Genomic DNA, 13,328 nt, shown 5'->3' with positions numbered 1-13,328 from the left:
GGAGAACCTCCGCCTATCTCTATATATAAAAGGCACCACCAACATTCTAAATGAAGCCTCCAGCCGGAAGTGTGAAGGGGGAGAGATATCCGGTTTCCCCATGAGTGTCTGCCCCGCCCTCGCTCTCTCTGTAACACAAACAGTGAAGGAAAACACAGCAAAGCACGAAATCAAATCGCTCTCTCTGTAACAGTGAAGGACTCAGAGGGGGGAGGGGAGAGAGGGCAGAAGCCCTCAAAATCTTTGTAACATAAACATAGCACAGCAGGAAACTTAACATTGAAGGACTCGACTCCGAGGGGGGAGGGGACAGAGAGGACAGACAGCACAGGGGAAGGGAGAGAGGACAGAGGGCAGGGACACACACACTCCCACATGCACACAGAAGAAAACCTTGTTAGCCCCCGTTTCATTTGCATCAGAAACGGGGCTTTTTTACTAGTTATATATATATTTTAAAAAAATTGAAGGGTGATCCGATGAAGATCTGCACCACAACCATTTTTTCTTCCTCAACCGAAAAAGGAACAGAAAGTTCCCTATGTTGTGAGTTGCTATAACATCTGATGGCCCCCTTAAAAAAATGTTAAATATTTTGCTGCATTAAGTATGATAATAACTGGTGAAGAATGATTGTTTGGGACACTCTATATAGTTTAATGATAAAACAAAGGCATAATTAGCAGGTCTAGATTGTAAGCTCTTTGAGCAGGGACTGTCTTTTTGTGTATGGTGTACAGCGCTGCGTATGCCTTGTAGCGCTATAGAAATGATAAATAGTAGTAGTAGTAGTGTTTTTGTATCCATATAGAACACAGTTATGTAAAGGGCACTAAAAAATAAGCAACAAAAATTTGAGCACTAAACTAGTATTCTACAACGGCAAATTAGTGCATCAAATCCTTCATAGAACATTAACATAAGCCGACAGTTATGTGCCAAAATTTAGGTGCACCCACGCCACACAAAAGCAGTGCATCATGTTGCTTGATTACTGTCACACAAGCCATTTCCAGAGGTTTTTTTTTTCCAACGGAAATGGTGCATGATCTACTGCTGGTGGCTGCGTGGGGGCTGGCGGCAGTCCTGGAAAAGCAAGCGGTAAGCCTGAGCTGGGCTTAACGCTGCCCTGTAAAAGGGCCCCTGTATTCTTTAATGACAGAGCTGAGCATCAAATCTGTAATAAAACAGTAGTGCAAGTCTGCAGTTATGTGCCAAAGTTCAGGAGTGACCACTTAGTAAAAAGAACCCAATGTGTTATCAAAACCTCAGAACCTAAGAAAAATATCCCTATTCAGATACTGGCCTTGCAGTTACACATGAAGAACAGAGATAGCCCCTCTTCAAAAACAGTCAAAAATTAATCTGAAATCCCAAGAAGCTACTCTCTGCATGCAGCACAATACCAAGAAAAGAGAAAGAAACACATTTCCTCCTGTACAGTGCAAAATAAGACAGCAGAAGTAAATTCTCAAATTGGACATAGTCCAAACACTAAAATGAAAATTAAATTATTTTTTCTACCTTTGTTGTCTGGTGACTTTGTTTTTCTGATAATGTTGGTCCAAGTCTCTGGTTGTGCTGCTCTCTGTCTGTTCTGTTGGGACTCCTCTCCATTTATTTCTTTTCCCTCCTCCTTCTCCACTTCATGCACTATATCCATAAGTAAAAACTGGGTCCTCCATGAACTTGACTGGAGGAGGTATAGAGTGGATCCAGTTTTTGCCTATTTTCTCCATCCATGCCCAGCATTTTTCCTTTCTCCGCTACTTTTCCATCCATCCATGTCCAGCATTTCTCTTTCCTCCCCTCCCCTCCTTCCATATCCAGCATTTTTCCTCTCTCCTCTACCTTCCATCCATATCCAGCCTTTCTTCTCACTTCCCTTCCCTCCATCCATGTCTAGCATTTCTCCTCTCCCCTACTCTCCATGTCCAGCATTTCTCTTCTCCCTCTATTCCCTCCATCCATGTCCAGAATGTCTCCTCTCTCCCTCCCCTCTGCACTATCATGTCAGAATTTCTGCTCTCTCCCTTCCTCTCCATGTACAGCATTTCTCCTACTCTCCCATCCATCTGTATCCAGCATTTCTCATCCATCCCCTCCCTTCCCCTCCATATCCAGCATTTATCCTCTCTCCATGTTGAGTATTTCTCCTCTCCCACATCCTCTCCATCCATTATCAGCATTTCTCCTGTCTCCCTCCCCTCTGCACCATCCATGTCAATTTCTTCTGTCTCCCTGCCCCTTCATCAATGTCTAGCATTCACCTCTCTTCTCCTTCCATCCATGTCCATCATTTCTCCTCTCTTCCCTATCCTCCCCTCCATATCCAGCATTTCTCCTCTTTCCCCTCCCCTCCATCTATGTCCAGCATTTCTTCTCTTAACCTTCTCCTCCATCTATATCCAGCATTTCTCCTCTCACCCCTACCCTCCATCTATATCCAGCATTTCTCATCACTTCTCCCCCCCCTCCATTCATGTCCAGCATTTCTTCTCTTCCCCTCCTCTCCATGTTGAGTATTTCTCCTCTCCCATATCCCCTCCATCCATTTTCAGCATTTCTCCTGTCCCCCTCTCTTCCACACCATCAATGTCAGAATTTCTTCTGTCTCTCCTCCCCTTCATCCATGTCTAGCATTTCACTTCTCTCCCCCTCCATCCATGGCCAGCATTTCTCCTCTCTTTCCTCCCCTCCCCTCCATGTCCAGCATTTCTCTTCCCCTCCATCTATATCCAGCATTTAACCTCTCTTCCCTCCCCTCCCCTCCATGCCAAGAATCTTTCCCATCCCCTCTTCCCCTCTTCATGTCCAGAATTTCTCCTCACCCTCTTCCCTCTGCACCATCCATGTCAGAATATCTTCTGTGATAAATCTGCAGGTACACCTAGATCTTTTTCTTGGATGTTGACTCCTAACATGGACCCTAGCATCAAGTAGCTATGATTTGGATTATTCTTCCTAATGTGTGTCACTTAGCATTTGTCCACATTAAATTTCATCCACTATTTGGATGCCCAGCCTTCTAATTTCTTAAGGTCTTCATGTAATTTTTTACAGTTCGCATTTATTTTAACAACATTGAATAGTTTTGTGTCCTCTTCAAATGTAGGGCCCTGCTTACTAAGCCGTGCTGTAGGCATTCAAACCTTTTAGTACACCCATACAAATATAATGGGTGTCTCTAACATTAGAGCATGCTAAAAAGTTATTTGCCTACAGTGTGGCTTAATAAATAGGGCCCACTAATCACTTCATTTGCCAATCCAGTTTCCAGATCATTTATACATATTTTAGATAGCACCTGTCCCAGTACAGATCCCTGCGGTACTCCACTGTTCACTCTCCTCCACTTAGAAAAATGGCTATTTAACCCTACCGTTGGAGAAATTATGAGCACAAGTTATGCATTATGGAATGGGTTAAAAGGTCAGAAATTGATAGTCTGTATAACTCTGGAGTCTGTCAGAGATGCATGACTCTGAAGTCTGTTAAAGTTTGATGAGCCTGCATGATCTCTGGAATTTATGATACCCTTAGGGAGCAGGCAAGCGGGCCTGGAAAGGACAGCAAAAGAATGTTGTTTTAATAGAACCAGACCATGGAAATCAGATAAGCTCTGGGAAGGACAGTTTTGCAAAGAAAGAATCATTGTTTGGAACAAAAGATATAAGCTAGCGTTTCAGAAGAATATTTCAGAGATGCAGACAGAAAACATCTTGTTATGTTACTGTATTATTCTCTGATGAGAAACTATTGAATTTGTAATTGGTAAGCAAATAAAAATATACTTTCTCATATCCTGTTTACTTAGCATTGGTTTCTGTTACCCCTCCCAGTTGAAAGTGACTGATTCATGCTAATTGGGAAGGGATACAAGCAGCCTTTTTTACTTTAAAAACACCCTCTGTTTTCTATCCATTAACCAATTCCTAATCTACAATAGAACATTGCCTTCTATCCCATGACTTTTTAATTAAGCTTTCTGAAAATCTAGATACACTACATCAGCTGGCTCACCTTAATTGACATGTTTATTTATGCTGTGCGATCCAGGTGGGGAGGAAGCAGAAGGACACTGAGTCTACTCCATACCCCCAGAAAACAATGCATGATCCTACATAAGGAAGGGAGAAGCCTAGAAGGGTTAAGATTGGGAAAGGGTCACATAGGTAAGAGGGGGAGGAGCTTTGTGAAGGGGCAGAACTTCAGTTCACCATTTGGTTTGAGAGAAGTATTGTAAATAGGGATTGGATCAGGGCTTTGACAGGGGGAGATTGGATTGGATTGGAGAAAGGAGATTTGGCAGGATAACTGCATCATGGGAGGAAAGTTTGATGTTGGGGCTGGATCAAGGACAGCAGAAAAGAGGAATGGCCACCATTGTGGACAGATTATCAGCACTGGGGAAGCGTTCTACAGTAGTGTAGGTTGTGTGGCTGCATATACTGATTCCTCTTGAGGTGGTGTTAAGTGTAGCAGTGATATTGGCAGTTGTAATAGCTAGTGAAAGTCCACCTGGGGGGAAGAATATTGAAAACCTACAAAGGATCCGATGCAGTGGAGGAACAGTGGGAAAGCGACCATAATCTCAAGAGTCAAGGACTGTAATCTTGAATATGAAAACAGTTTATTGTTCAGACTCAACACAGTGACTGTGTTTCAGTCTTAGGAATGCTTCGGGAGTCTAAGATATATATACATTGAAATACATAGAACTCAAATATAAATGGATAGCAATTTTGAAAACATACAGAAGAAAACAGATGTGAACTAATAATATCACATAACTTATTCATATTTGTTAAAATGCAATGCAGAAACTCAGGGACTCATTTATATACGACTTCATTGCACACACACAAAAATATTGATTTAATACAAAACGTAAAAATGTAGGAATCATATTAGTGAATTGATCAAAGTGCAAAGAACTGACCTCTTTTGGTTGTAAATATGTCTTCAAAATTGTGTGCAACTTAATAGATGATGCATAAGAATAGCCTATAGAGTATATTAGAGAAATGTTAGAATCTTAATGTACATTGAAAATGATTAAAATACAAATAAAAGAGTATACATATAAAAACATATAGTATATGTGAATAATGTATTGAAATAATTGTGGATACCGAACATGCTGATGAATTTTGTCTTGGCCTTTCAAACAGAAACCAGGAGGCAGATAGACTAGAGCTCTCCTATAGCATAATGCTTGATCATGTGACATGATTGTAATGACATGAAATACAAAACCTATAATGAGTGAAAAAGATTCTGGTAGAATGTTGCACAGAAAAGCTATAAAAGATTACTTTTTGAAGAAATATGGGCTAAGTACTACACACAAAGAACTTTTGCTGAATAGACAATGAATAACAATTGTGATTCTTAATGGTGCTAAGTCAGTGCCCTCCGGGTTGAAGATAAATAACAGAAATACCTCGAACACCATTCTACAACACAGGAAGAGAATACATAAAGTGAAAAATATTAATTGAAAGTATGTGAGAAAGGGGGAACCACAGTAACAGAAATTTGAAGAGTCCAGTGGAACGCGAATCAAGCGTGTGACAGAGGGAGAGAAATAGAAAAGAAAAAATGAATGAATGAAAAAAAGAATAAACAATTGGAAATATGCAGATTTAAGGAAACTGAAGTAATGCATAAAAAATATTCTTTTAAAACATTACACCACATGTATAAAAACTCTTTAGGATCCCTTCAAGCCCAAAAAAGGAAAATAATGAGTGTGTGAGAGAAATAACAGACATGCAGACAGTGTCTTTGGCCGATAGAGTGCTGTGTCCAATCCTCAGGAATTATGAAACAAGACATAATGAAAAATGCGTGATTGTGTGAAGATAAATAAAATTGCAGACCAGGTGATATTGAATAACATTAAACATACATTGAAAAAGACCTTTGTTGAGTGCAATAGATAGCCATGGGTGAGTAAATGATTGGGCGGATGGATGCCTGGAAAGACATCGCTTGCATGGCTTTCACTTTTAAATTGTTAGATAACTCGCCCCCAAAAATGTGATGACACATACAGAAATGTACTTTAATATGCTGCAAAATAACCAATCTTTAAAAAATGGTCTACAGAGTTCCATGTTATTACACGATCATTGAAAGACAAATGCCTAGGGCATTTCCATTTACACAGCAGTGGAACGATGTCTGATGGTAAACAAACATGCAGGTTGATACTGCTAAAGTCGTCTATATTTTAAACAGAAAGTTACAGATGGAGACAGCAACAACTCTGATGAATTGTACTGAAACTGATAATAATGGAAAATAAATACATTAGTAGATATCTTTAATTATTTTCCTGACATCAGAGAAGATTCATATCATAGAAACTGTGGAGCTCATTTTTGAAAGAGAAACATGTCTAAAAAGTGGCATAAAAGAGCATTTGGCCATTTTTCTCACAAAAACATTCAAATCAATATTTTCAAAACCAATTTTCAGATGTTTTTCTATGAGGTCCATCAGAAGTGCATTCAAAACACAAGAGTGTGTGTCCAGGGGGGGGGGGGGGGGGGGGGGTGTCAAGGGCGGGATGGGTGTTCCTAAGGCTTGGATGTTTTACAGCCGTAATGGAGCAAAACAAAATTGTCCAGGACTAAAACTAAGATGTTTTGAGATAGACCTGTTTTTATAACATATAAGACACGAAAAGGTGCCCTAAATGACCAGATGACCACTGGAAGGAATCAGGAGTGACTCCCCCCAGCAACACCCAGTGGTCACTGACCCCCTCCCACCACCAAAACATGTGAATAAAAATATGACTTCCCAGCCTCTATCACAGCCTCAGATGTTAGAGCCAGGTCTGTTAGAGCAGCATGCAGATCCCTAGAGTAGTGCAGTGCACCATGGTGTGGGAGACTCAGGTCCCTATCTCTCTCTACCTGTCACATTTCTGGTGGAAACTCTGAGCCCTCCAAAACTCACCAGAAACCCACTGTACCCACATATACGTGTCCCCGTCACCCATAAGGGCTACTGTAGTCGTGTGCAGTTGAGGTAGTGAGTTTGGGGGGACTTAGCAGACAAAATAAGGGAGCAATGGTGAGATGTGTATCTGGGAGCATATTTTTGAAGTCCAGTGCAGTGTCCCCTAAGGTGCCCTATTTATCTCTTGGGATGTCTGAGGGACCAGTCTACTAAAAATGCTGGCTCCTCCTATATCCCAATGGGATGATTCTGTGCGTTTTGCACTTGGTCTTTTTCTTTTCTTGAAAATGGACCAAAAAACAAAATGTCCAAATCACAAAACCTTGTTAAAAACAGTATTTTTGGAATATAAAAAGATAGAAGTTTTTCTTTTTTTTAAATGATGTTCTTTTCTATTCAGATTTTGGAAGTTTTGAGCAAAACGTCCAAAGAAGGACTTAGACATCATATCAAAAATTACCCTCCACATAATCTAAGAAAAGGAGGGGTCTGCATACTTTGATTATGAATTGCTTTAAAATTATATCATAATTTTCAATATACTTGGATATGGTGACAATTATATAAAAGTCAGCATAATGTTTTGTATTAAATCAATGTTTCCTTTGTGTACAATAAAGTCATATACAAATGTATCCAAGTTTCTGCATTAAATTTTAACAGCTACGAATGTCATGTGACATCCCTTACTGTAATGTGGTATTATTATTTCACATCTATTTTTTTCTGTATGTTTTCAGGAATTTTTATTCATTTATATTTGAATTCTATATGAATATATATAATCCTCTTTAATGTGTTGGAAATGCTGATGAATATTTCCTCAAACTAAAGGAAAATGAACAAATTGAAAATGTAAGGTGATTCCTTTGCATTGGACTACTCAATACAGTTCTTGAACAGCTCTCCTCAGTGGTCTCTCTCCTATGCTTCCCCACATTTGCTTACCAACCTAAACGGGTTTTGTTTGATGTCATTTTTCATCAGCCATTGTGTTGGATCAAGACCCATGTCCCTGCTAGCCTTTTACTAGAACATGGGTTTATCTACTCCACAGTCCCAGCTGGAAGTTCTAGGCAGCTTACATTATAATAAGCCCATAAATTAAATATGAGAATTACAACAAAGGATTAAAAAAACAACTATAAAATAAAAAATAAAATCCCAAACCCACAAGTAACTATAAAAATCAAAATAACATAATAAATCAACAGAAACAAAAAAGTCTTAAACTAATCAAATATAAAAGTTCTCAGTACCTTTGAAATTGTACATAATTTGATTCCACTCTGATATATAGAGGCAGCTCATTTATGAAATGGCTTTGTAAGTACTTCAACAATGTCTACTATATATTTACATTTCACTGCAAAGGACCCACATTGTATTGTGATTTTCAAAAATTTATATGAGAATATAAGAATAGCCATATTGGGTCACACCAATGGTTCATCTAGCACAGTATCCTGCATCCAGCAGTGGCCAATCCAGGTCACAAGTACCTGGCAGCAACCCAATTAATAGCAACATTTCATGCTACCAACCCCAGGGCAAACAGTGGCTTCCTCATTTCTATCTGAGGAACTTGTCCAAATCTTTTTTAAACCCAGATACACTAATTGCTGTTACTACATCCTCCGGCAACGAGTTCCACAGCATAAATATTCTTTGCGTGAAAAAAATATTTCCTCCTATTTTTAAAAAAGTATTTCCATGTAATTTCATTGAGTGTCCCCTGGTCTTTGTATTTTTTTGAAAGAGTGAAATTTTGAATCACTTTTACCTGTTCTACACCACTCAGGATTTTATAGACCTTGATCGTATCCTCCCTCAACCATCTCTTTTCCAAGCTGAAGAGTCTTAAACTCTTTAGTCTTTCTTCATATGGGAGACGTTTCATTCCCTTTATCATTTTGGTTGCTTTTTATTGAACCTTTTCTAATTCTGCTATATCCTTTTTAAGTTACAGTGACCAGAATTGAACGCAATACTCAAGGTTAGGTAACACCATGGAGCAATACAGAAGCATTATAATATTCTTGGCCTTATTTTGCATCCCTTTCCTAATAATTCCTTGTATCCTGTTGGCTTTTTTTGGCTGCTGCTGCACACTGGACAGAAGATTTCAGCGGTTATTTCTACATGACACCTATTGCACCATCATATATGCTAACTTGTCTATGGGCAGAAATTTACAATATTCTCATAAACAGATGCTGTTTCACTTTCCAACTGTTAAAAAGGTCAGGTCACATAAGCAACTGACCTTTTCTATTTTATATCAAGCCCTCTCTGTGTGGAATGCTTTGCCTATTTTTATTAGAAGTGGGAGGAATTTTCTGCAGTTTAAGAAATCCTGCAATATTTGTTTGGATTTCTTGGACATTCACTACAGATAAGTGTCCTTATTTTAATCTTTGAATTATTACATTTGTACAGATTTGGTTATAACATTTAACCTTTTGAAGTGTTATGCATGCTGCAATGATTGGATTTGGCGTAGAGTTGATTCACAGATATGTTCTGGATTTTTAAATCCTTGTAAATAATATTTGTTTATTTTTGGGCTCATAAACATTTTCTGGCACTAACAATCAGCTGGAGCTAAATGCTGAAGATGCCCATAGGAATATAATGGGCAAATCAGCACTTAGCGCCAGCTGATTTGTAGCATGGGCTAAAAACACTAGTGCACCTTAGTAAAACACCCCCTTAGTTTTAAAACATGATTCTTACTTCATGTCTGTGACTTCTCCATTTCCACTAATGAAACTCCCGCATACATCTGGTTCTGTTCCATCCCGGTGCTACTAGAGTACTAAAACTCTCTTGCATATAGACATATGCTAAGGTAGCTTTATGCTGTTCTGCAATGGACCTTGCTATTCTAATATCAGAAAACATATCTTACCTCTCTCTTCAGTTAAAAAAGTTTACCAGTATAGATCGATATCAAGAGCTCTGTTTCATAAGTCCTGGATGATCACTCTGTGACTTCTGAAACTTTTCCAAAAATGTGCTTGATGATTTTCACACATTGCTCAAAACATCCTATAGATGCCTCTGTCAGATGATTCCATTCTTTTCCCGGATTCTGAGTGTTTAAGAAGCTGCTGATTGACAATATCCAGTATCCCCAGCAGAGTGAAGTTTATTCTTTGGAGTCCATTAGGCTCTTACCCAAAGAAGGAAGAGACTCCGCAGAGCTTTCATGTAAAATAATTGGAGCCTTCAACAGTTACTTTTTTCCTTGGTACTAAGTTTTATTCTTCTGTTGGATTTGAATGAATATCTTTTCCTTTTTAAAGTTTGGAGTTCTTTTATCTATTTTATTTATTTATTTGCTGCATTTGTATCCCACATTTTCCCACCTCTTTGCAGGCTCAATGTGGCTTACATTATGCCGCAATGGCGATCACCATTAACGGAATGAGAAGTACAGAGTATTATTACAATTAAGGTACAAAAATATCAAGTGAATTAGAAGTAAATAAATAAATAAATAAATAAATAAATAAATAATTCATATCAGGTATATGAGATCAAGGATAAAGTATATTCAATAATAACAATGTGATTAAAGTAACCAAATTAAAGAGTTCAATGTTGGCTTGTTTTCTTGTACAGTTTTGATGTTAACTCTTTTTATAAGTCTCTTTGAACAGGTTAGTCTTCAGTAATTTCCGGAATGCTGTCAGATCGTGCGTTGTTTTTATGGCATTCCGTAGTGCATTCCTTAGTTGCGTGCAGATGTAGGAGAAGCTGGATGCATATACTGATTTGTATTTAAGTCCTCTACAGTTGGGGTAATGGGGTTTTCTCTTTCATGTTTTAGTCTATAAGCTGCTTAGCTCTGATAAGTCAGATAAAGTGGTATAGTAAATTCTAAATAGATAAATACATAAATGTTCAGCCCTTAAGGACTAGATTTTATATTTGGTGCCTGAAAATTCTGCACGGAAAAAATGCCTAGGCGTATATTCTAAAGTATGCCTAAAGTTTATATAATAGGCTTCAATTTCCACACGGTATATAGAATATGGTAAGCACCTCTCTGCGTGGCCACTTATGCTGTGTTTTACTTGGCGTAAATCCCGGTGTCTATATTAGGCACAAACTCCCAGATTCTATATAGCACAGCTAGAGTTAAGTGCAGTTCTGCGCGTAAATCTAGTTGTATTCTATAACTACATTCGTAGATTGTTTTAGAAAGTGTTAAGTGTTGTTAACAGCTCTTAACAAGCAATAATGAGCACTAATTGGCAAAAATTAGAATGTACTCGCTCACATTGCTAAGCGTATTCTGTAATGTACCGCGCCCGAATTCTAACATGCATTATCAAAAAGGGGCGTGTTCAGGGGTATGAAATGGGCATTTCGTGGGTGTTCTAAAATCTACATGCATTGTTATAAAATATGGGCTAGTGTGTGTAAATCTAAGCACAGGAATTTGTTTCAGCTTAGATTTACGTGTATGACCTATGCATAAGAGTATTCTAAATAAGGCGTAATTGCCTAATACACTTAATTTTAGGCACCATATATAGAATTAGGCCCAAAGCGGGTACATAGATTTTAGAAATGCCAATGCCCCATAAATGGACATGCCCCTTTTTCAACTATGTAACTTCGAATTTACGCACACCGCACTACAGAACATTACAGATTACGCTTAGCAAGTTGTATGTGTAAATCTTAATGCCAATTAGTGCTGACAGTTGCTTGTTAACATCCAATTAACAGCACTGATTAGCTAGTTAACCAGTTAAGTTGTGTGCATTGTTATAGAATACACTTCAATTTCCGTGTAAAAATTAAAGTGTGATATATAGAATTGGGCAGAAAGTGGCAAGGTTTACCTCATAAATGGAACCGCATTAAAGTGTGTCCATTTTTATGTGGTAACCCATTGCAATGACGAATATTGACTGAAGTGGTTATGTCTTAACAGGCTAAACAATAACTGGATATTCAAAGCTAAACCCCCATCACATGATGGTTGAATATTGAGCCCTCTGTATTTATAAACATTAACTTGTTCCTTGCACTTTTGTTTATAATTCTGAGCATCTGATTTATGCTATATTTGATTTAGCTTCCAAGCTTATGTGAGAGACGGTATGTATGTTTTTTAGGTGAATTTTCATCTAATATAGCCTGAGCTTCCTGATTCCATGTTTTCACACTCAGGTCTTCTATATTATCATCTAGCATAGGTATGATCTTTCCCAACAATTTTTAGGATCAATTTTTCTGCTAGTCAGTTTTAATACATAATTTGGGCATCTTTTCTCTGTTATCTGTTGCCATCGTATAATAAATTCTAACATCAGAAGGTCCAACCAGATTATAGGGTTCCAATGGACATCTGCTAATGGTAATGAAAGAGTTTCAGTGTCACTAATGTTATAGGCCACTAACCTGCTTATTTTCGAATGAGAAGGCCGGCCATCTTCTGACACAAATCAGGAGATGGCCGGCCATCTACCGAAGCCTGCGAAATTGGTATAATCGAAAGACGATTTTCGCCGGCTTCAACTGCTTTCCGTCGCAAGGCCGGCCAAAGTTAAAAGGGGCGTTTTGGCAGGGTATGGAAGGCGGGACAGGGGCGTGGTTACGAGATGGCCGGCTTCGGCAGATAATGGAAAAAAGAAGGTGGCTCTGACGACCACTTGGCCGGCTTCACTTGGTCCATTTATTTTTAGGAACAAGCCTCAAAAAAGTGCCCCAAATGACCAGATGGCCACCGAAGGGAATCAGGGATGACCTCCCCTTACTCCCCCAGTGGTCACCAACCTCCTCCCACCGAAAAAAAAAAATTTTAAACATTTTTTCCAGCCTCTATGCCAGCCTCAAATGTCATACCCAGCTCCATCACAGCACTATGCAGGTCCCTGGAGCAGTTTTTAGTGGGTACTGCAGTGCACTTCAGGCAGGCAGACCCAGGACCATCCCCCCCTACCTGTTACACTTGTGGTGGTAAATGGGAGCCCTCCAAAACCCACCCGAAACCCACTGTACCCACATCTAGGTGTCCCCCGTTACTCTTTAAGGGCTATGGTAGTGTTGTACAGTTGTGGGTAGTGGGATTTGGGGGAGGTTGGGGGGCTCAGTACACAAGGTAAGGGAGCTATGCACCTGGGAGCAATTTGTGAAGTCCAGTGCAGTGCCCCCTAGTGTGCCCGGTTGGTGTCCTGGCATGTGAGGGGGACCAGTGCACTATAAATGCTGGCTCCTCCCATTACCAAATGGCTTGGATTTGGCCGGTTTTGAGATGGCCGCCATTAGTTTCCATTATCGGCGAAAACCAATGTCAGCCATCTCTAAGGGTGGCCCAAATGTTGAGATTTGGC

The sequence above is a fragment of the Microcaecilia unicolor genome, chromosome 2, assembly GCF_901765095.1.
Source record: "Microcaecilia unicolor chromosome 2, aMicUni1.1, whole genome shotgun sequence".
Classification (NCBI taxonomy): Eukaryota; Metazoa; Chordata; class Amphibia; order Gymnophiona; family Siphonopidae; genus Microcaecilia; species Microcaecilia unicolor.
Note: the sequence above shows the minus strand (reverse complement) of the source record.